The 23,731-nt window shown below is 39.6% G+C and overlaps 1 protein-coding gene across 4 annotated transcripts in view; it reads right to left on the bottom strand.

Moving 5' to 3' along the window:
• LOC117819899 (cadherin-22-like) overlaps positions 1–23,731 on the bottom strand; it is a 357,260-nt gene that overhangs the window by 168,000 nt on the left and 165,529 nt on the right. For all 4 annotated transcript variants that reach the window (XM_034693427.1, XM_034693417.1, XM_034693444.1 and 1 more), the window contains one exon: positions 5,647–5,771. The gene's annotated coding sequence lies outside the window, so the exon portion shown is untranslated. The remainder of the gene's footprint in view (positions 1–5,646; positions 5,772–23,731) is intronic.

Here is a 23,731-nt window from a genome sequence, read left to right as displayed (position 1 = left end):
AGAATTACATAAAATGTTAAAAAAAAGGCACAATATTAAAAAATCCTTCAAAGGCTGGGTTGAGGTCCACACCAAAGAAGCTGTCATACAGTGTCCCATAGCTGGATGTCCCACCACATGTGAGTCAATGTATGTTGCTATTTTAACAGTATGCATATAATTATAACCTTTCATCTGCACTAAATTATGTTAAAATTGATCAAAAATTACATGAAATGTTTTAAGATTTTTTAAGGGGCGTAATTACAAAAATTCCATGGCTGGGCTTCCTACCACGAATGAGTCAAAAGTACCACTGCCAAATCTTCACAATCCTCAGTTTATCTTAATTAGGATAACAGAAATATCATCATAATCTTTCATCTACACTAAATAATGTAACAGCAGAAAGAATATTAAATAAAATGCTAAAAGGTGAAATAGTAAAGCTCCTATGAGGAAACTTTATTTCCTCTTTATTTATTCTATTTTCTTAATATATTATGTACATTTATAAGTAGTGTTTTCAACAAAAATCTCACTTGGTTTGCTTTAACAATCAAATATATGACCTGTTAGAATCTTTGTCACAGAAAATGTCAAAGAAAGTCTGTTTCTTCAGCTTGCTGCAACTCAGTTCAACTACTATCACTGACACCTACCTTGCATCAGCAGTTTTAAGCATCTAAAACAACTATGTAGGAGTAATCCTGCTTTATTTTCTAATGGCCTTGTTTGCCATTATACCTGTATCTGTGACAGATAGGAATATTGATTTCAGTCTGTTTCATAACCAGCTAAAAATCCCTCACAGGAGCTTTAAAAATCCTGAAAAGAATCTGAATTTGGGTCCGCTCCCAAAAGTAGTCTGACAGTTGCCTATGGCTGGATATTCCGCCATATATGAGTGATATCTGTTATTAAGTTGTCAACATATTATATATATTTACAACTAACAAAATGATTGGAAATGTGATAAAGATGGTGAATTAAACTGGCAACCATTTTTCATCAAATACTCTGTTTCCTAAACGTTTCCTTCATCTATTTTTATATGAGTGCCCAATTTTTCAGAGCCAATTTAAAATCATTCTACCCTTGGTCAATCTCGCTTAGGATGGATTCCCTTGTGTAACATCTGGCGGTCTCTAGGCTGTGTGCATCCCTCTATTCACTCCCTTGCTCATAAGCTGGTGTAAAATTGCCCCTTTGAATCTCCTCCACAGCAGATTCCACATTCAGAGAGACAGCCTTTCCCTGCACACACTCAAAATCTCTCTTTATTTTGTGTAATATGCTAAACACAGCCACATAAGTTCTCTCTGTCTGTTTCTTTAGACGGATGAATGTGGCAGAACAGCTCTGAATTCCCCAGCTCCCAACGCTATGATGTGTGCCAGTCTCTGGGATTACGGGACATATTGAGGCATGTGAGTAAACAAGCATGAGCAAATGAACTCAGAAACACACTCACACACTCCAACACACACAGTTACAGATACAGCAAACCTAGTATGTATGAAAAAAACTGGTGGGAGAAACCAACATAGTCCAACACACTCAATACCCGGCGATTTTGTCACACATTTTTAGAGCTTGCACATTACAAGTGCTACTGAACTGTGAGAATTTCAGATTTGAAAAAGCCTCCAAAAGCTCCCCAACTTCGATTGCATATTTAACGGTCATATTTTGATTTGAAAAAGTTAATCCAAATCTTTAGTTATTAAACATCTGGGACAAGAACAACATGCTCTAAAGACTTCCATCAATCCAGAGCCCCAACACACAACTGTCATGTGGGTGAGATTAAACATGAACTTATTTTAAGTACTTACAGTCGTGTTGGTAAAAATAGAGATGCAGAATGTGGAATGGCACCTAAAGTTCAAGGGTTGATCATTTGCAAATAAGTGCAGTGCAAATACAGTACCACAACCACTTCAGTGAGACAGGAATAGTAAAACATTTTTTGGACTTGTTTTCTGATGCATTATTGATAACACTGCAGTCGTTCAAAGTGGACAAAAATAAAAATAGAGACAGACAGCGTGCTGAAAGAGAGGGACTACAGTACAACAGCATCCTGGGCCACATGGAGTTATCCACCGCTGTCTGTCATCTGGCCCATGAGCCGACACACAAAGGTCACTGCTGTTGGTGTTACTGTTCAAGTTATTGTCATGAAAGCATGAGTTTGTGTGTGTGTATAAAGGGCTTGGGGATGTTGTGTGTACCGGTCTCTCTCTGTCTGCAGTGAGTCTGGTTTTGATCAGTGCTGAAGGATTTAAAGCTAGTAATACCTTATCCTGGCGTGGTACCAGTGACATACTTTTCACCAGTCTACCTCTTTGAACTACAGATCCTCTGCGGGGTGAAAGAAAAAGGGGGAAAAAAAGAAAACAAATCAGATGTTAAATCCTCTTTTTGTATCTCTCAGGATGCAGCTTTCAAGTCTACTGAAGCTCTTGTTTTGATGATGACAAATGCTGTTGCTGAACCTTGTCTGACACAAGAAGTATTTTCTCCTCTTGTAACACTTCACATGACATTATTTTTAGCAGGGTGCATGACAGCAGAGAAAAGCCTAAATGGTAAGCTCTTGTTAAAGAGGTCAACATTTTGGGAATCAGTCACTTAAACTACATTGGATATATTAGCCTATTTTCGCATTAAAACTAGAGACTGTGTAAAACATGGTCTCAGTGATGCGACCCATTGGTTCCCGAAGAGAGGTTGTGAAGCCAAACAATATTGAAGATGACTCTACCTAACTTTCATTTCAGCCTTTCAAACAGACAGATGTGGAGCTGAGGCTGGAGGCAAGCCTCCTAGTAAGCAGCTACATTGTGCCTTATAAAAAAAAATTGAGTAATAAAAAAAATCAACCTGCATACAGTGTGTGTAAATAACAAAAGAGCTATTTTGACCAAATATGTATTTTGCAAGAAACTGTAAACATGTTATAAAATAATACTGCTTTAAAAATGGGCATTTTAACATGGGTCTAAATGGGGATTACTTGACTTTTGGGGCCAGCCTCAAGTAGACACTGAAGGAACTGCACTTTTTGCACTTCATTTCTCAACGTCAGAGGTTGCCGCTTGCATTAACAGCACTTCCAAAGCTTACTTATTACAACACCACGGCAAATCTTGAGAGTAGTTTTTGGAGGAGGTTACATGCCATCATAGACCACATCCACCACCCTCTCTGCAACATGCTGGTTAAACACAGGAGCACATTCGGTGAGATACTCATTCCACCTAAATGCACCACTGAACGTCACAGGAAGTCATTTCTGCCTGTGGCCACCAAACTGTAAAACTCCTCCCTCTGACTGTCTTTAAAACCAGATATGTAGTTCTTATATTTTCTTTTTTGGTGGTTGGGCTTACACAGTTTTAATAGGTGAGGTTTTTCTACTTTTTGATGGGACTAGGCTTGCTTGTTTAACAGTCTTAGAGACAAAACTGTCAATGCTGTCTCTTAGCCAACAGACACAAATGAAAGTGGCACCGACTGTCTCTTGCTTCGCCTGGATAAGACACAAATACACATAAGGTTTAGAGCCAGCCATTTAAATATATGATCAGTATATAAAACATCCTGCACCACTTTTTTGTAAAGAGGCACCTGTTTGTAATAGGACTGATTTAATCACCTCAATGTGCCAATGTGTCCCAGCAGCAGCCTTGTGGAGTATCAATGCGTCCTTGAGCCTGACACTGAACCCCTACTGTACCTGCTCACTCATCACTCTGCACGGCAGCATCAGACTCAAATGTTAATGTATATGTCAAGTGTAAAGGCTGATTTATACTTCTGCGTCTCCCCTACGCAGCAGGGGCTGACACGGACATGAGCCCCACATACTTGTGAGTCGGTGTGTCCGTGTCGCGCAGCAATTCTCCGCCGAAACGCCTGAGGGCAGTGCGGTCTCTCTGATAACCGGCCGCCTGCTTCCGGTCCCGCTACGATCTCTGTTTACTTTTCCACAGAGTTTCAGAGTGTGTTATGTTAATCTACATCTGATACATTTTGCTGTTTATCATACAGACATGATTACATGAAGAATAGAGAGGAGGAGATGAAATACACGGCCGATGTGCAGCCGATGTCCGGGATCCCGGAAGTGTTGTAAATGCGGGAAAGACAAAGCCGCCGAGCGGACCAATCACAGAGCTTGCGGTCCGCGTCGGCTCTACGGGGAGTTACATTTTGGAGGAGGTGCACGTCAGCTACGTGCGTAGGCCACGCCGTAGGTACGGGAGCTATGCGGACCCCCGGCGTAGGGTACGCCGTTGATTCAACGCAGAAGTATAAATCAGCCTTAAGTGTCTAATGCTTCACGTCATGGTAAATGAGGACTGTGGTGTTAAATGTTCTCACCTTTAATCTCCTGCTTCTAAAAAAATGCATGACTCCTCCGTTAAATATTAGATTTAATTGGTATGAACTTGAAAAGGAAGACTGTTGTGTGTTTGTTGGATCCATGGATGCATACAAACTGAAAATACTTTCATTGGCATGTGTAGCATTCTTCAACAACTTAATGAGTTATTCCCCTTAGAAAGCGGGTTTCAGGACATCTACGGGCTATTTTGAGTTCCTTTAAGGTATCTAAGGCTTTGGAACACTACACACACACTCACACCCACAAAATGACAACAGTTGCAAAAACATCACCCCCGGATGTATCAGATTATACCATGCAGTACATTCAATTACAACTGATGGCAGATGCTGTAAACAACATCAAACACACATAATCTTGCAGACTGGATCCTTCAGTCAGATATTAACCCTTATATCCAAAGACCTGACACAGGACTAGACATATTAAGACAAGGAGCGGTCTGCGAGGGCTTAAAGCTGGCTGACTCAGCACATTTTGGATGGGTGCTTATCCCCAGCATTGAGAGTACACAAACTGTAATGCAACACAAATGAGGACAGAATATTGAGTGAGTCACACATAGATTGGAAACACATCCCCCCTCAGCACCTTTAATCGACTCAGCTGTAACTTACTGACTTACTTTATTATGGTAATCAAGTGCTGATTACCACAAATGGAATACAGCTGTTGTGCATTCAAAAATGTACTGGTGTATATAATAGTTTGATTGGTAGAGATGGACCTTATTAATGCATTTATTCAAGAGATTTAGCAATGAATATATGCTAGCTTTTAGTTTCTAAACTACTTCGTCTGTATTTTTAATCTGTCTAATTTCCTTTATCAAGATCTGCTATTTTAATGCCTGTCTACTGTATGTTTCACTAGAAACAATCAACATTAATTGCATAGCTTGACAAGTAAGGAATATTGAATAATGAGTTAGTTAATGTATAAAGAGGTTGTTATAGTTGATTGGAACCATTACAGTGTGAGCAGGACACTGACTGAAGGGGCTCCTCTGCTATAAAAACCTGCTCATACAATATTCTGCTTCTTCCTGTATTGACGGGACATAAGACTTTTTTTTTTTTTTTTTATCAAGGCCAATGCATGCATGAAACTGGATAATAGCAGTGTAAATCAAACAGTCTGTGGTCAGTTTATCAACGATTGTCTGAACACTTTCTAAAATGATTAAAATGGAGGCACTAAGCAGACCTTATTACTTCGTAGCCCAAGGCATATGCAAATAACAGACTCACCATCCCTCAGCCAGATGACCTTGCTGCCACTCTGTGCGAATGATGGCTCTTGGGTCCTTCAGGTTGTCTTTACCATGCCATCAGACATCAGTCTTTCTCCTTGCTCTTTGGCTCCTCTCCGACTTCTGCAAAATAAAACGGACCCCAGAGTGAACTTCATTGTTTTTTTTCTCCAGTTTAAGTGAACATATTCCCTAGTTAGATTTTTAAACTGCAGTGGTAGGGGGCAGGTGGGGAGGTGGAAATAAGGAGGAGTGAAAGACGGGGAGGCAATTTGCTAATGGAGTAAAAAGAAAAAATGGTGTAGACCTTTTGCAGAAAAGGATGAAAGAAGCGGCGGGAAAAAATAACCTCGGTCTGTCTGGAGAGAGCGAGAGTGAGCTATAGGGCAGGAGCTAAAGTGGTTTTAAAAAAAACATCATTAACTGTCATCTTCATCTCAGGTACATGTCTACAGAGCGAGGGATGAAGGAGGGAACAAAAAGGGGTACTGTATTCACCCAAGAGATAATTCAATAGCTTACAATCTTCATTTAATTACCCACTTTACATCTCCAAACCACCTCCCCCTCCCTTACCTTGACTGTAACATGCAAGGGTCTCCTGAGATTGCAGTGCAGATATTTAACTATGTTAATTACAGGCTAGCTTGAGTTAATCACAAAAACTTCACCACATACATGACATCTTAAAACACCTATCTCAAATCTAAGTTGCTGTGTAGCTGTGTGTCCAGGTTATAAGCCATGGACTCTGTCAGCAAGATGAAGCTGCAGGATTTAGGCTCCTTAATTCATCTGAACATTATGCAAAATCTCTCTGGACTCACTGGTAAGAGGTCATTTTAACAAGGTAGCGTTTTGGCTTACTGAAATGTGGAAGTAAACAAAAATTTCAGGCCTCTAAGAGGCTGAATAACCATGCTTTGGTGAGTGCAGTCTTCTGCAGGTTTAACACTTTTTAAGGAAATATAGCAATGAGGGGATTTCAACAAACTGTGTAGAAATACAAAGACTCAGAGCTGCCATAGAGAGGGAAAAAACGTCATCAAGGCCACCTTTTATTGCACAGAGTGCTCCAAATATTATTCAGTGCAAGAGTTGCAATACCTTAGTGCTGAAGCTACAGCATATACAATGTCATCAACTCCAAAGTTGACCAAAATATATTACATTTTTAGCAGAATATTCCAAACCCTTCTTATACTGTTATTATTTTTTATTATGAAGGTGCTGTTTATGGCTATATGAGAGTGACAAGCAGATGAGGCTTTTTTTATAACTACATCCACCTATCCCCTAATAAGATCCAATCTACATCAACCCGACCCACAAGAACAAGTGCTAATAAATCCAACCGAACAGAACTACAACCAACCTGCAAATATCCAACTTAAGGCATCAAAGTAGCTTTTATTGTCAAGACTAAGCACTGCAGCAGTGCTTTAAAGCATACTTATCCTGCTGCTGAGAATAGTAACAGAGCTTTCCAGCTCTCTCTGAGCACCCACTCTCACACAGTGTTGGGAGCAGCCAGGTTAAATAATGTGACAAATAGTTCAACAGGTTGATGTTTGGCTTGACCTTCAAACAGGTGCCTCCTATTAAGAAATCTAGGCCACTTACTGTTATGCTGATGACAGTGTTTGCATACCCCAATGTCCCTTTCTAGGATTATTACATTTTCATAGGCTGACAAAAAAGCTACCTTGCTTGCGTATAATCCAGTGAACATGATGACGTTGCTTAAAGCAGTGAGGCTGGTCTTTTGGGCAGGCTGCATAAAAAACGACTCTGAACAGGGTGGACTGCTTAACAATTGCTCTACAATTTAGCAATTTTAGCAAACACATAGGCCACATTTGGTTTCAATCCATAACTTATCTCACTTTGGCCTCTCTGTGGCTTCTTCATGGGAAAAAAAGGTAACTATATTTTGGCAAATTTAACATGACTTATGGCACTAGAAACATATCTGATTATGTATCTGAAAATTGGGGCAAATGTACTAAAGATACAGTACTCTAAAGCAACTAATATCCTTTAAACAGAAATTGAAATTCTAGCTGGCTAGTTAAAAGGGATTACACTCTGAAAACTGTCAGAATTTTGCAAAACATTTATCTAACAGGACAAAAACACAGGATCATAGTCTGTGGTTTTAAATTGGCTTGTCGAGTGTGACTAACACTAGCAGAGCTAGCACCACCGCTCTTTCGGCCCTCCTTGCAGGTTAATGCATACGTGCCTCTGGTTGAGTGGTTTATGCCAGTTTAACCAAGCCTATACGCAACTTTGTCTCCATTTTCTAGATTAAACCACAGCCAACCCCCTTGTGATCCCTTTAGCATTTTAGCATCATGGCAGTAGCATTTACCGGAGCTACAGCCATAGTGGCGAATGGCTGCGGTACAGCTTAAATACAACATATGACAATTATTTAAGGTTTACAATAAAGATAAAATATAAATATATAAATAAAATCCCTGAACAGAGTCAGGTTTTAAGTATGGGGTGTGCAGTTTTTTTTACTCAGCTTGTCAATTTAGAACTAGGCTGATCCTGAATCTCTTTGAAATGCAGGATAATAAAATCATAGGTGTGCAAGACTAATTAAATTCCTCAGTAGAATCAATGCAACAAATGCCACAACATGTTTCTGTGGCCTTCCAAACCTGTACTCTGTGTGCATGTCTTAATAGAGTTAGCAGCACATTATTTCAAACATAAACTAAATTCACAAGCTGCAGAGGCTCTGTGTTTGTACCACAGAGCAGTGACCCGGTACCACTGCTGTTTACACCATCATTAAAGACCAGACTGCAGGCCGTATCACACGCCTGCTTAAGCACGTCTTCCTAATAGCCTGTCATGTTATCTGAGAATACAGGTGATTTCTATCAAGCGGATAAGTGGACCAGGTCGATAAGACACAACTAACAGTCTAACAGGAAGCAGCAGAGCACATTTAACTTCAAATGGCATGATCAAGTGAGCGTGAGCTAAAACATTCAAACACAAGTCAATGATAATGCATGTTTTCACAGCTGGAACTGTTTGTGCGCTAAATGCAGGTTAAATGTGTCTCAAAGGAAAGATGAACAATATTTAAAGAAGCAAAATCGGTTTGGAAATCAATATACAAATTAAGATAACATGTAAGCCAACAATTAAACAGACCAGTGTTTCCCCTTGGTTTACAGCTTTGGGGGGGGGGGGGGGGGGGGGGGGGGGGATACAGACAGACTTTGCCACAACAGTCTATCTATCTATCTTTAAATAATTCATGTAGTCGATCAGATATCGGTATCAGGGTTTTAAAATCGTCAACATCTCACTCTTTTAACACTTTTGCTTTTGTAATATCCTAAGTTAAATAATCTAGCCTGCAAAAAAGTCAAAATAAAACATTCTTCATGTGACCACTATATCTGATTCTCTTGATTCAAATAAAAATGCCATGAACGCAAAATACAGGTCTGCTTTGAACTTTTACGACGGTCCCTGAATGCATCTGCAGTGACAGTCAGCTCATGGCACTCTTTGATGCAAAGGAGTTGATACAAATTTACGAAATGTGTCTGATGTATCACCAAACTGGATTAAATCAAGCTCTAGACGCGGAGCTTTTTACCGTGAGAGGCGCAAAAACGGCAAACACCAAATATTAAACAGACGTCCCCCTATTGTGTCTTTGTCACAAACGCACACCGGGGGTTAAAAATCATCAATGAAGAGGAGAGCTGGTTCATAAAGCACACCTGCTGCAGGTAGAGACCAAGCTAACACTGAGCCCCTCAAATATTAACTCTTAGATATTAGCCTTTTACGGGAATGCATAGATTTCATTTTTAAAGATAAGAGAGAGCAGATGGGCATAATGACATCCCGTCATGTAAATAAGATAAATAACATAAGGATATTTAGTCTGTTTAATAAAAGAACAAGTTTAAGACCTGCTCTATGAGAGAGGTAACCCTGAATTACTGTTGTTTCAAATGTTTCAGTACATAGGCCCAGCTTGTACAGGACATGTCGGATTTTTATATTCTAAGCATGATTAAAAGTCAAACAGTTTGTAGAGAAGAACAAAAGGAAGCTTTAGAGATTATTGCTGAACACTTGCACAGAGCCTTAGACAGTTGCTGAGCTTATCTTGATCAAACACCAACGTGGTGAGTACTCCTCACTGTCTCTGCTGTGCTTTTCATTGAGTTTTATATTCCCTTCCCTGAATCTGACTTTTTTTTGCGTGTTAATGAAGGATCTGTCATCATTTAAAATCATATGTGGGCACAGAGGATCCTAAATCGGAGATGAAGAAATATTTGTTGCATGTTAGAATAAGTCTTAAGGAGGACATGAAAGCCCATTCAGATGAACTACTGAAATTAACCAACAAGTCAATGCCGCTAGCCTTACTGCCAAAAGGGAGGAAGTAGCTAGAGTTAAAGACACATGTTCAGGCGTTTAACTACTACAAGATACTCCAGGATAAGACAACAAAAAAAGAAGGTAGTTCTCAACATCACATAGGCAAGGCAAGGGAAGGCAGCTTTATTTGTATAGAGTATTTCATACACAAGGGCAACTCAATGTGCTTTACATTAAAACATTAAAAGCATTGGAAACATTCAGACAGGCATAAAAGAGCACAATTAAAATGACAAATATAATACAACAGAAAAGAAAAGGAAAATTATAAATATAATAAAAATTACATTAAAATTTTAATTTAAAGTGAGTTAAAGTGAGCTAAGATATGAAGGCAGTGGCAAATAAAAAAGTCTTAATCTTTGATTTAAAAGAGGTGAGAGTTGGAGCAGACCTGCAGCTTTCAGGGAGTGTGTTCCAGATATGTGGTGCATAATGACTAAACGCTGCTTCACCATGTTTCGTTCTGACTCTAGGGACTGAAAGCAGACCAGTACCTGATGACCTCAGAGGTCGAGGTGGTTCATAAAGTAGTAGCAGATCAGCAATGTATTTTGGGCCTAAACCATTCAGTGTTTTATAAACCATCAGCAGGATTTTAAAGTCTATTCTCTGACAGACAGGAAGCCAGTGTAGGGATCTAAGAACTGGAGTGATGTGATCTACTTTGTTGGTCCTTGTTAAGACTCGAGCAGCATCATTCTGTATGAGCTGCAGCCGTCTGATGGACTTTTTAGGGAGTCCTGTAAAGACCTAGTTACAGTAGTCTAGTCTAGGAAAAAAGAGTGTTCTTGGTTATGATTGTTCTAAGGATATACAGCAGAAAACACCAGAAAATATACAACCAGAAACCATGAATCCCTCTTCACATTTTGAGGTTATTAGGTTGCTAAGTTACTTTAATTTCATTGGGGGTTTATACTGAAATACCAATACCGAGGGTTTCAGTTCAATTATTTTTTGAGGCTCTTTAGCAAAAACTACTAATTGCGAGCATGTATTTTTAAAAAAAACGTATTTTAATAACACCCTTGCTGATGAATCAAACTTTTTTTGCTTTCATCTGATGGTTAAATTGGCATTGATATCTTTGTATTAGCTCTTGTTTTTGAAGTTTCATTCAGTATATTCATTTCTCTTTTCTTTGTTTGTTTAGACATAGTAATTGTTCACTCTCAATGAGAGGAAACACCTACTCTCTCTGATCGACAAATCACTGCTGGGTGCTTGTGATTTTTCCCAGAGTGCCTGCGGGCCCAAAGATCAAAGTAATCCAGTATTGTTTTTTAGCCTAGTCCCTTTTGTATTGAGATTTATCCAGATTATCTGAATATTTTAATTATATTATGGACTACAGAAAATGAAATCCCAAAATGATCTGCAATTGTATGCTGAGGAACTTCATTCTAAAATTGTTATAGCTACTATTTGCTCACACAGTCTCTCAGAGTGGTGACTCTCTTCACCTCCTAATTTCTGTGAGACTCAGCCTCTCTGTAATGACCTTTCAATGTCAAGGCATGTTACAAACCTGTTGCAAATTAACCTAACTAGTAAGGAGATCTTCCTCCAGGTGTTTTTCCATTTTATTTTTTCATTTGATTTGATTACATTTTTATTTTTATTTTCAATTAAATAACATTTCCAATGTTTTGCTGTCCCTATTCAATGTGTTCGAAGTATGTTGCAATAACATGAAATTTAAAATTAGCATATTTGTTTAAAGGAACAGTAAAACATGTTTACTTTCAACATTTGATATGTTGACTTTGCACTTTTTACAACTGATTATAAGTGTTTCAGTGATTTGCAAACCATCAAAATCTGTCTCTATCAACATTTTACACAGGATCCACATTTTTTGGGAATCGGTTGTATAAATAAACAGGAGTCTGGATGGACAATGCAAGGATTAATATGCAAAAGCATGAAAACAGGTCTCTGTGTGGTCTTGAAAGTTTTGCAGGCATTCCTCAAAAGGATTTCAAAAACAAGAAATGGCTTTATGTCTTGGTGTTAAAATGAAGAGAGGGCCTCAGAGAAAAATATATTTGCAGGCACAAATGTGTCTTTTAAAAGTCTTGGATGTAGTTTTATACAGCCTTTCAAGAGTCAAGGCTCTGAGTTTTCTGGATGGGGCATTTCTTCTTCTGTTACCCTGTTTGTAAAGAGCATTTTGTCGAGTTACACAAAATGTGAGGAACTCCGGCCATATTCAGGTCGTAAAATCTCATAATCAGGAACCTGGCTTGTAAAATAGGAGACCTTAACACAAAGAAACTGATCTTTAGAATTTAACATTTGTATGCCCCCGTTAGGTATTTCAGTTGAATTAATCCTGTATCCCCCCCCCCCCGGGATTATGGGATGTGTTCTTCTGTAAAGCAGCCAGCTCTAATCCCATGTAACCTCTCCACCTCCCAGTGTGTATATTTTTGCTGCATACTGTGGCTCTGAGGGAGTTTAACACCCATTCCCTGGAGTCAGGCGGCTATTTATACAGGATCCTAAAACAGGGTAGTCATCTCCCCCCCGAACCCCCCATCTCCCTGACTGCAGCAGCTTTAGGTGACAATGCTGACACACATCCACACGGTGGTTCAATCTAATCTTTTAATCGCTCCGGTAACTTCATGTCTCCGGGTGAGTTTGAGGCAAGCCAGCGGTGGGGATGGGATAACGTCTGCAGAGAAACGATATGATCCTTGAACACCTAATACAAAAAAAACCACACACAGACTTGCATGCAGACTTATACACACTGTCCCGCTCCACCCCACCCCCAGAGTACTATGTTGAAGCCTCATGTATCTGTGGGTATTAACAGATCAGCACGGAGCAGCAGCCACCCTGCTTTAAAGTCTTTTCCTGAGGTAGTGCTTCAGAAGCCTGCTGCAGAGGAGGATAAACGCGCAGCAATCCCCCAGGCCCCGCGCCTCCTCAGCTCCACTCAGCTCTCTCTTTGCTGCCCCCTCCCTCCGCTCCTCTCTTATCCCCACTTTCCTTCCATCCCTCATTATTTCTATCCCCCTTCTTTTTCCTCGGCATCTCATGCTTTCTGTCCTGCTATCGCTCTCCTCCTTCCCTCCGGCCCTTCATACAATTCTCCTTTTCGTGCCTCCTTATCCCGCTCCCCTCCCACTCTGTGTCCATCCCTTTCTCCATCTTTTGCCCTCTTCCTGCTGTTTTTCTCCATACTTCAGTATAATGAACCGGAATGGCAGCCCATCCCTGCCAGCTAGAGACTACAGCATTGATGGTTATGCATTGTAACTATACTTCAATGAACACTGGTCAAGCTTTCAAGCCATGGCCATGGTTTAGGTGTCTTTCTCTGAAGAGCGTACCCTCCCTATTCCTCTAGACGAGTGGATCTTTGGGGAAACTGGCTCAGGGGCAATGAACTCAAATTGTCCCCTCCTGTGCAGACAGTCACTATAGGCTACTGCTCATCCAGAAGGGCGCACAGGGAGCTGGAACCAATCCCAGCTGACACAGGGTGAAAAGTGAAGAGGTCAAAAAAAATACAAGACATAAGTTAACTAAAGTGGGCCTGGCAGCCACTGGAAACCCACATCCACAATAATGTTTCCAACAAAGGCCTTTTTACTAGACAGCATCTAAAGCATTTGGCAATTTGGCTTTGATCGAATGTTGAAGTCATTCTATTTGGTGACATCAACAATCTGTAATGTCACTAAGCGGCAACCACTGGTCTTGAGAAAATGAAGCCAATGCAGAAGTGCTTAAAACTGCAGTTCCGGGAGCGTCCACTTGAGGCTTGCTGCAGAAGCACTGGAAGCCACATACACACCCATTCAAAACTCAAAAAAAATAAACATGTTTACAGGTGGTTCAAAAAATGAATAGCTCATTTCCAACCTACACACACTGTACAGAGTGCTATCGTTTTTTACATATGTGTATTAGTTTAGAAGATATTAAGGTAACTGGTGACTGACAGGTCGGCATACTGTAGCTGTAAGCAAAGAGACCAAGGCCCGACTTGACTCCACCTCTTTTCCTCCTGCTACATCAAGCAAAAGTTAGGATGAGTCAGCATTTCCAATGTGGCGCCAACCAATTGATAGGCTTCAACATTCTGCTTCAGTAGCCAATTGGTGATGTAACTGAGACAAGGTCCATGTTTTGCACAGTCTTTGGATGTCACGCATGTTTCTGAAGAGGTCTTATGAAGCCCAAAAATAGTGGTTGCAATATTGGAAATGCTGATTCTTAACTTTCAGCCAATCTATAATCAGCAAAGAAGTGGACTGAATTAATCTTGGTTGCTAGCTACAACATACAGCAGTTTAATTAGCCATGCCCCTAGTTGTGCCTAATTATAAAGAATTAGAAATGAATACAAAAAAAATCCCATCGGTCTGTTTTTACAATTAAAAAATGAGCGACAGAGATCGAAACTGTTTTTGTCCCATGTGGTAAAAATGAGCAGTTTAATATGGACTTCAATGGGGATTCATTTGCTTTTGAAGCCAGCCTCTGGTGGACACTCAAGGAATTGCAGTTTCTTAAACGTCAAGAACATCTGCTTTCTGCTCTGGTTCTGGCCTACATAAAGACACTGTTTGATGAGCCTTGCAGGTGTTCGGATTAAATCACTGTCTATTACACTCACAGTTTTTAGAAATGTTCCTAAATATATTTTAGCTTTTAATCTAGGTTTTCTGATTGTCAGGAACATATATTTTACTCAGATTTCAGTTGACACTTTTTTTTTTTTTACAAACATTGACTACATTTTCGGAGGATTTAATAAATATAATGAAATTCCTTAAATGAGAAAACCTTATTTGTTTAAACTGTATTCCTGTATGATGTTTTACAGTGTGTTGGATTTGTTTTCCCCTGAATACCAAGAGAGTACTGTCTCATGGGGTTGGAAAACTGCCCTGAATGGAGCCATGATGTCATGGGTGTATGAATTCCTGTATGACAATGACGCAGAATTAACATGTGACTTGTCAGAAGAGGGTCTGACTTGCATAAGATTTGCTGTGTGCAGAAATGTTGACTTTTGAAGACTTGGTGAATTCAGGAAATTGACACTTTCCCCATTCTCTCAGTTATTGTATTGTCAGTCAGACCCCTCGGGGCACCCTAAAGATTCAGCAACCCAAAGCACTGAGAGACTACTGCAGTCAATAGATGGAATTGACACCCTGCCAAGACTGGCAGACAGAATGAGTTCATTACATGTAAAATAAGAACCAAAAAATCGTAATAATCTACCTGAAGCGAGTCGACTTCTTTTTGGAACAAACAAGAGCTGTAATATATTCATCTGCTCATTGTAGGGGTAAAATATTTTTATGTTATTCATGAAACAACAACACAGCTGTGCACTGAAATGAGCTTTGCAAGAGCAGATAGAGATGGAGGAGCTAAAAATGGGCTGAGGTGTGACTTGCTGCTGGTAATCCTTATTAAAGGCGAGACAGAGAGAGGCGGTTAAATAGAGTCACGCGCAGAAATATATGCAAACATCTTACCATTGAAACAGACAGAATGACAGACAAACATGCAGACAGACTGACAGGCAGACCAGGGAGGGGTAAGTAGGCTGAATCCAAATTAAGCTGATCAGGGCTCACTGTGAGTTAATCTAGTTATGTGGATAAAGGACTTCCCTATGGCTAAAAACACAGCAAGTTATGACTCAGTGGGTATGTGTGAGTGGGTGGGGGGTGGGATCATGTGGTAGAGCGGATGTGCGTCTGTCTGTTCCCCCCTGTGAACTGTTTGTATCTGTTTATCCATATTTAAACACTGACAGCCTCGTGAACCTCGAAAGCTTTCTTTAAGCCACTGAAAACCCAAATCCACACAAGGCTTCCAACTGTCATTTAGGGGTTTTGTGCATTAATACAAAAAAAAGTTAAAAATGAGTTTCAACTCAAGCTCTTAAGATTGTCATTTAAACTTCTGAAAGCCAATCTGGTCTTATGGTTTCAGATTCACGTGGTGTGACACGAGTATTTATGACAAATAATGACGATTCATTCTGTGAGCCAATCATTAGAACAGGGAAAGACAACTATCTGTCAGTTATATGTGTTACAGTAGTCTAATTAATGATCATTAAAGGCCTCAGCTGGCTGTACAAAGGGGTATTGAGCAATGACCCAGGTTGTATTTATCTTGGCAGTGAAAGTTGTCACTACAAAGTGGTTAATGTTGATTTTTTGGCTATTGATAGGAAATTCACTAAGAACAGACTGCGGATGCCAATCGCACCAAGATTTACATTTTTTTCCCCCAGGCTATCTGCTCCTTCTTAAGATCCAATTCACAAAGCACATTGCCCTAATGATATTCAAGTGCTAACACACCCACAAAGTTTCACAGTTATTCGCAGCTTGCTTTTGTTTTGTGTCTCTTGGCAAGGATGAGCTGTTAGCACCTCCACTTTTGACTGTGTGGAGCTGCTTTGTGCGCTTGAATCTTCACAGAGCTCAGGGGTCTAATTTATAGACGTTGCTTATGCACAAAATGGGGCCTGAAACTGGCATACGCCAGTTTTCACGCCAAGTTTGTGATTTATCAAAACAAACTTGATGTGAAAATGTGACTACCGGTAAGCAAACTCTGACCCAGGCGTACGTACATTTTAGAGACAGGTGGAAATTGGCGACGCAGTTGGTGAGAGGGAGAACTGAAGTTAGATTATATTTTAATGCCTTTTACACATTTTGTTTCATTGAATAACAACATTAACAGACCTGCGTCACCATCATCACTAAAATTTGCATACTCTATGCGTATGTCTGTCTGTGGTGAGTCGTTTCCAATAAGCTGTCATTAAAAGATAAAAGCGTGACTCAGTTCATCAAATATTTAATCAGCTTTGTCTCACTGTCACATTTCTCCAAATTGTAGAGGGAACACATGCGCCGTTTCCTAGCGTGTTCGTCTGGAGGTAAAGCCAAAGTGACATCAGAAGACGTAAATCAGCCGCGGAGCAAAGTGACAGTCATTTTTTCAATGATTCTAACGCTCTGCAGAGTCACTACGTGTAGTTATACGTTTAATAAAAACTGCTGTACGGCTGCCTCACACACTCATCACATCTTCATCACCTGCATGTATTTACCATGTTAATGAGAAAACTGTGGAATTAAAGCCATGACCGGCTTTCAGTTATTATCTTGCATATCATCATAATCAGTCAGAGCGCAGGCCAAGTTGCCCGTGATGAAACCAGCACATTAAAACGTATATCCAGGGATCAAACTTCTGTCAGAAAATATCAGAGAGGAGATCTCTGAAGGACGTGAGCTCTCTGTAATGTGAAACAAAAGTGTGTGTCCTGTAAACATGAAACACTGATGTGAAACAGTGCGTAATGATGAATGATGGATGCTCTGACGGACACATGAATGCTGCAGCGAGGATCAGTCACTCCATATTTTTATTTGCATTGTGTCCCTCCTGCTGTAAGAAACAAACAATAAGTGCTCTCTGACCTCCGCTTCATTCATGAGGACCACGGTTTGTGTGTCACTTTATTTTCTCCGTCCTCCTCTCTGTTGTTGCCGTGATTCACCGTGAGAACCTTAGATCTTCCGGTTCATTTGTATGCGTTTTCATTCATAAAATGCTTTGCATTGACCGTATATTTTTGAATATGGGCTTGAAAAGGGTGGTATACGAGGCTGAACTACGTGCGCATATCTCAATGTGGTTTGTGATTTATAAACGGAACATTGCGTAAAGTTTGCGCGCGAATGGTTTTATAAATTAAAGTTATTTCTGGCGGGCGCCATTTCCGGGTTTTCGGAGTACGTACTCTTTTAGTAGGGATTCTACGCACTGTTTTATAAATGAGACCCCAGGTCTGTTTAGATACAGCTGATGAGCAGAATGAGGGGGGGACACTTCTTCCCAGCGTATTGTGAATATGATTCTAGACAGATGTAATGTAAATTTCCTTTTTCACTTTTCCCTCAAGTGAACCAGTAAAAGCAGCTTGATTACTTAAAAAAACAAGTTGTGCGGTTGGAGACCTACTCCATGTATGCTGAGTCTCGGACAGCCAGCACCTCTCTGATTCAACTCACAACTAAACAAAGGTAATAATGTCAAAGTAATTCAACAGACCTTTTGTGTGTATCATTTTAAAGTTATTGTGGTTGAACACAGGAAAGTTTTTGAGTGTGACATCACTTATAAATTCAGTTACAACCAAATTTCAGCAGGTGGTAAAATTACCCCGTAACTGCACATGGTTGTGAGTGCCTGTGTTCATGAGTTAGACAGGTATTGCAATGAGGTTCATTTGCATCAAAATGAGCAAGTTGTGTCCCAAACGATTACATATAATGGCTCATTTGGGTATGCGCAAACACAAAGGGTGCACAGAGGTGCTAATTGTCCTGAAGTACAATTTGTGTTGCATTTAACCCTTCACATTATGCTTTGTGGATTATACTTTTTTCTTGTTTCATTTGGTACAGGAATTTGGCCCTGACTGTTGCAGGAGGGAGTTCAGAATTCTGAATAATAATGAATAATAACACATTTGTTTGTTTGTTTGTTTAGCCCCAAATCCCAAAGAAAGTTCACTCTTGACACTTAAGATACTATTTCCAAACACCCAGTATTAATTCAACAAGAGGAAGAAATTGGCAACAGTAGCGAGGGAAAACTTTTTTAACAGGCAGAATCAGGTGAACAGCGATTTGCTGTGACTGCATGATTTAACATTCCACCTATAGCTTAGAACCAAATAAGGTCAAAAGTTTAGAGTTGAGGTTAGCATTCACAGACCAATTAAAATGACAGTTTCAAGTCAGCAGGGCTCCACCTTCCTTCTTTCTCTGATTCTGAATCAGACATCTTAAATGTAGCGTTTAAATCTGTACTTATATGTCAAGTGTTTCAGGGTTGTTTGCATAGCTAGGTGGATGTCAATCAAAATATGATCCACCATGCCTACACTGCCATGACAAACAGTCTGAACAGCAAAACAAGCTGATCTTTGAACTGGGATATTTAATAGTTAACGTTCATGTTGACTCAGCTTTGATTTTCAAGATGTATTTTTACTATTTCAAGCAAATTTGAAAGGATTTAACAAGTAAATGTTGCAGTCTGCTTTTTGAACTCCACTCACTCACTGTCAAAGTGAAGCAGACTTCAACAAGTGCCTCAAAGGGCCACGGACGTATTGATTTGTAGGCAAAACTATGCTAATGACAGACAGGCTGTCAAATCTGACAACCCTGACAGAGCCTTCAGTGATGCATTATGTTTGTTAGCGTCTTAGTCGGAGAACTGTGTGAATTGAGTGAGAGGGAGCATTTTGTGTCAGTTACTTTTGTCTGTAAGTGTATATGTGAAGCTATGAAAATTGAACGTTTGCTGCCGACATGTAGGAGCTAAGCGTGTCTGATAAAGGAGGTTGCAAAGCTGATCTTGGTGGGGTGATTTTTTGTGGAGCCTATCGAGCTAAATGAATCTACACTGCAAAGAGAGTTGCAGGGGTTCATAAGCATCTCTCTCTCTCGTGGATTCCACTTCAAACAGATGTGAGAAAGCAAAACAAATATCCAAGTCAATCAGCCACCTTTTTCTCCATCCCGCTCATCCAGCAATCTGCACCAAAACACATCAAGGGTAAATGATCGCAGGGATGGTTATCTAGCACCAGAAAGTCTGTAATACAGATGCATTTGATGAAATTGGGTCTCAAAGAAGAAAAAGATGAAGAAAAAAATGAATACAAATTCAATCAGAGAGGTCTGCCTGAATATCAAAGAGAATGAGAAAAGGGGGGTGGGCTAAAGACATTCAAGTTTGAATAAAGCCTCAACTTCAAACAAATCCTGATTTTATTTAAAATGCTTTCAAAACACTGTTGGGTGAAAGTATGCATGCAATGAATAGGCATTATTTACTTCTAAGGGAAAGCAAAAAGAAAGCTCTACAGTGAGTCAAAAAGACAGAAAGAAAAGGGCCAATTTTCCCCTGCCTTTCTGGGTTGGCACACGGCTCCCCTGTGCTGAGCGGAGAAATAAAACATGGGCTGAGAAACATGACAGTATCCGGTGGAAGTGAGAGAATATGCCTTTAAGATAACACGATCAAGGAGAGGAAAAGGTTCTCTCGGCTGCTCTGGGTTATTCTTATCTCTTTATGGTGGCAGATTGAAGTGAAGCCCTGTTAAATTGCTCTACCAAAAACAGTGTGGATGAGGACTGGCAATGTTTGCTGTCGATATTTCAGTATCATGGCAGGGAGAGTCAGGCGGGAAAAGGAAATGCAGCCATAAGATTTTGCAACATTTTCACATATATTTTACTGCAAAGGGGGATGATGCATTCAGAGAACTGCCTTGAAAAATCTCACAACAATTTAGACGTAGAGAGAACAACTCACTTTTGTGTTTGTTCAGTGTTTCTTTACCCATAGCCCTTTTTACTTTTGGGATGTTAAAACCATCTCAGCCACATCCTCTTTTAAGACGCAGATTTTCTTTGTGTTTTTGTGAGTTGAAGTCAGAACCTTCAGTCAAATACTCAACAAATTATAGTTATGTATGTGTTTCTAAGATTTCAAAGCTGCAGACTTTTTTCTGTTTAACTGGGATTTTCTGTCCATGATAGTAGAATACAGTAATTTGTTTAATTCTGGGGTGCTGGAGCCTATCCCAGCTTTCAAAGGGCGCATGACAGGGTACATCCTGGACAGGTCTCCAGCCTATCACAGGGCTAACACAGAGAGACAGACAACCATTCACGTGCACACTCAAATTAGAGTGGCCAATCAACCTGGTGAGCATGTTTTTTGGACTGTGGGAGGAGTACCCAGAGAGAACCCATGCATGCACAGAAAGGCACCTGCCCTGCCTAACAACCAGTATTGAAGTATATATACTCTTACTGTATATACGGGAAAAAAATGAATGCAACTAAATTTAAACTATGAACTTAGTTCAAAACTTAAAATAATTAGCAAGAAGCTAGCTCACTTTTAAAATGAGCTTGCACAACAGTGACTTAAGATAAGATAAGATAAGATATTACTTTATTGATCCCCCGGGGGGGAAATTCAGTTGTTACAGCAACCCAGACATAAGTACAATCAAGAAAGAAGTTTCAATAAGTACAGAATAAGTACAAAATAAGATAAAAAAAATAAGTACAAAATAAAAATAAAAAATAAAACAAAAATAAATAAAAACAAAATAACATAAAATAAAAAAAATAAAAAATAAAAAAAAATAAGTAAAATAAAATAGATAAATAAAGCTAGAATACAATTTAGACATATACAATGTTACAAATGGAATTTAAATTAAATAGCAGTAATTACAGGCAGTATTAAAAAAAAATGTTTCAGTAGTGACAGGTTGACATGGTGTGATTATGGTTGGTAATGACAAATTAAGCAATAAATAGAAGAATATTTGTATGTACTTCTGCATTAGTCATTGCCTAAGTTTGGCCACCCCAGTCAGGAACAAATAAGCCTGGACATACCCCTGTCAGGAACAGCTGCTGGTTGCACTTTGCAAATACACAGCACCTTTGTGCCTATAAAGGAGAATGCATTGACAAAGAAGTGACTTAGTTTTCATAAAGAGGATAAGCAAAGTGCAATATACCATATAAAGAGGGTTTTATTTCATACACATTCACACGACTGATTCTATATTTCTGACCTGAAATGTTGTCTATTTTTGGTACTTATTTAAGCCCACCTCTATCAGGCATCTTCTCTAAAATGTCTTTGCTGTCTTGTTTTTGAAAAGCACACATCTCAAGTTTTTTGAATGCAAGCTGGAAGACCTCATTAAGATGTTCCAGGCAGAGTAAACCTCAGAAAACTGCAGCAAAAAAAGGAGAGAGAGCAGCCTCCTATCTCTGACGAATGACAGTCCTGTCTCCCCCTGTATTTGTTTTTTAATAAAAATAATGCTTTGATTATTTAACTTAATGCAGTTAAAATCGTATCTGATAAATGTACCTGTCAGATATGTACACTATTTCTGAGCTCAAACGAATGTTGGAATGATAAAAGAAACATTGAACAACCCTGCGACTGTTTATGCTTTGTGAAGGCATACAACAGTTCCCAATTTCTCTCTTGCTCTCTGTCTCTTTTCTTTTTCTCTCTGTCTTTTCTGCACACATTTTTTTCTCTCTCAACTTCTCCGGTTCGACAGTTGTCAGCAGGCAATTGTCTTGAAAAATGTGACTCTCAGCATGAACAAAAACAATCTCACTGTGCCATTGGTTTACTTGTCTTGCCAGATTTGAGAGCGCAGAACTAACGATTTTGAAACTGTAAAGAAAAAAAAAACGGTTCAAGTAGAAGTGTGTTCATTCCCTCTCATGCATTTAAATAGAGACAGGGTTTTGTTTAACATTATATTTTAAAATAGGCATTGTAAGTTTGAAACTTCTGATGAAAGTTGGACAAGATTCCTTTTGATGGAAGAAACACAAAACAAATGTTCCTTTTTAAATGTTCCTGTTGGGAGTGCAGCACAAACGCTGTGTGCTGGGCCAAATTCCTACAATCACTGCCTCTGCTAAGACGATGTGACACATGGCTCTTGAGGGAATTATCAGACAGCATGTTGCAACTTAATGTCTCATTCACTCTCTATTAATTCTTGCTTTTGTCTCCTTGTTCTCTCCCTTGTCATTTAATGTCTTTCATCACCAGCAGTCTCTTTGCCTCACATTTCTACCTGTGTATCTGCCCGCCAGTAAATTTCTAAGTTCCTTCCGTCACTAGAGAACAAAAGCCTCTCTTCTTCAAATGGAATGGAATCTCACATCGGATGAACAACGATGCACACGAAGAATAAAAGGGACTGAAATGTTGAGCCATTCCTGTGAAGATGACCTTTAAATGCATTACAGTGCACACAAATCGTTGGTGACAAAGATCCCATTTTCACCAGCACCAATGATTAACCAGGCTTGACACGTTATAATAATCCACACTTTTCTGATGGGAAAATTGGGATTGACGAATTTAATTTTCAAAGTTAAACAATTATGCAAAGTTAACTAAGCACAGCAGCATGTACAGACAAGGCTGCGGTGTGGAAATGAGGAGAGACATTACGATTTCCATTAACATTTAGATTAACCTCTCTGTATGAGGAGGAGTGTGTAGTGAAGACAGAGCGATACATAACAGGGTGATCTATGTGATGCTTTTAGGCACATCTGAGGTTAAATGACACCTCAAAGTGATGCTTTTATGAGAACTGTGGCATTTGGGGAAATGACCATCAGTGTACGACTCAAACACTTAAAGCTGACAGCGTGACGGCTTCCTCATGTCAATTATTCTTTCTGCTCTCCAGCTTTAGGGTAATGAAACCGTCTGAGGGGAAACATCTTCAACATGGCGCAGCACTTTTATTCAACAGTTTTGAAACTTCAGAAACGGAAAACACACAACTTCTAACTGTGGATTCATGACAAAGATTTGTCCTTGCATCAAAAGACTGACGCGATTGTCACAGCGTTATTATTGACAGGAACATTATTATGTGTACCACACAATGTTTGCTGAAAGAGTTTGCAATTAAATCTCCTCAATCTTGAGCGCAGCATGACTCAAGGTCTAATCACATTCACTCATAATGACTTATTAAGAAGCAACAA

The sequence above is a fragment of the Notolabrus celidotus genome, chromosome 1, assembly GCF_009762535.1.
Source record: "Notolabrus celidotus isolate fNotCel1 chromosome 1, fNotCel1.pri, whole genome shotgun sequence".
Classification (NCBI taxonomy): Eukaryota; Metazoa; Chordata; class Actinopteri; order Labriformes; family Labridae; genus Notolabrus; species Notolabrus celidotus.
The sequence above is the reverse complement of the archived record's forward strand: the minus strand, read 5'-3'. Positions and strand labels throughout refer to the sequence as shown.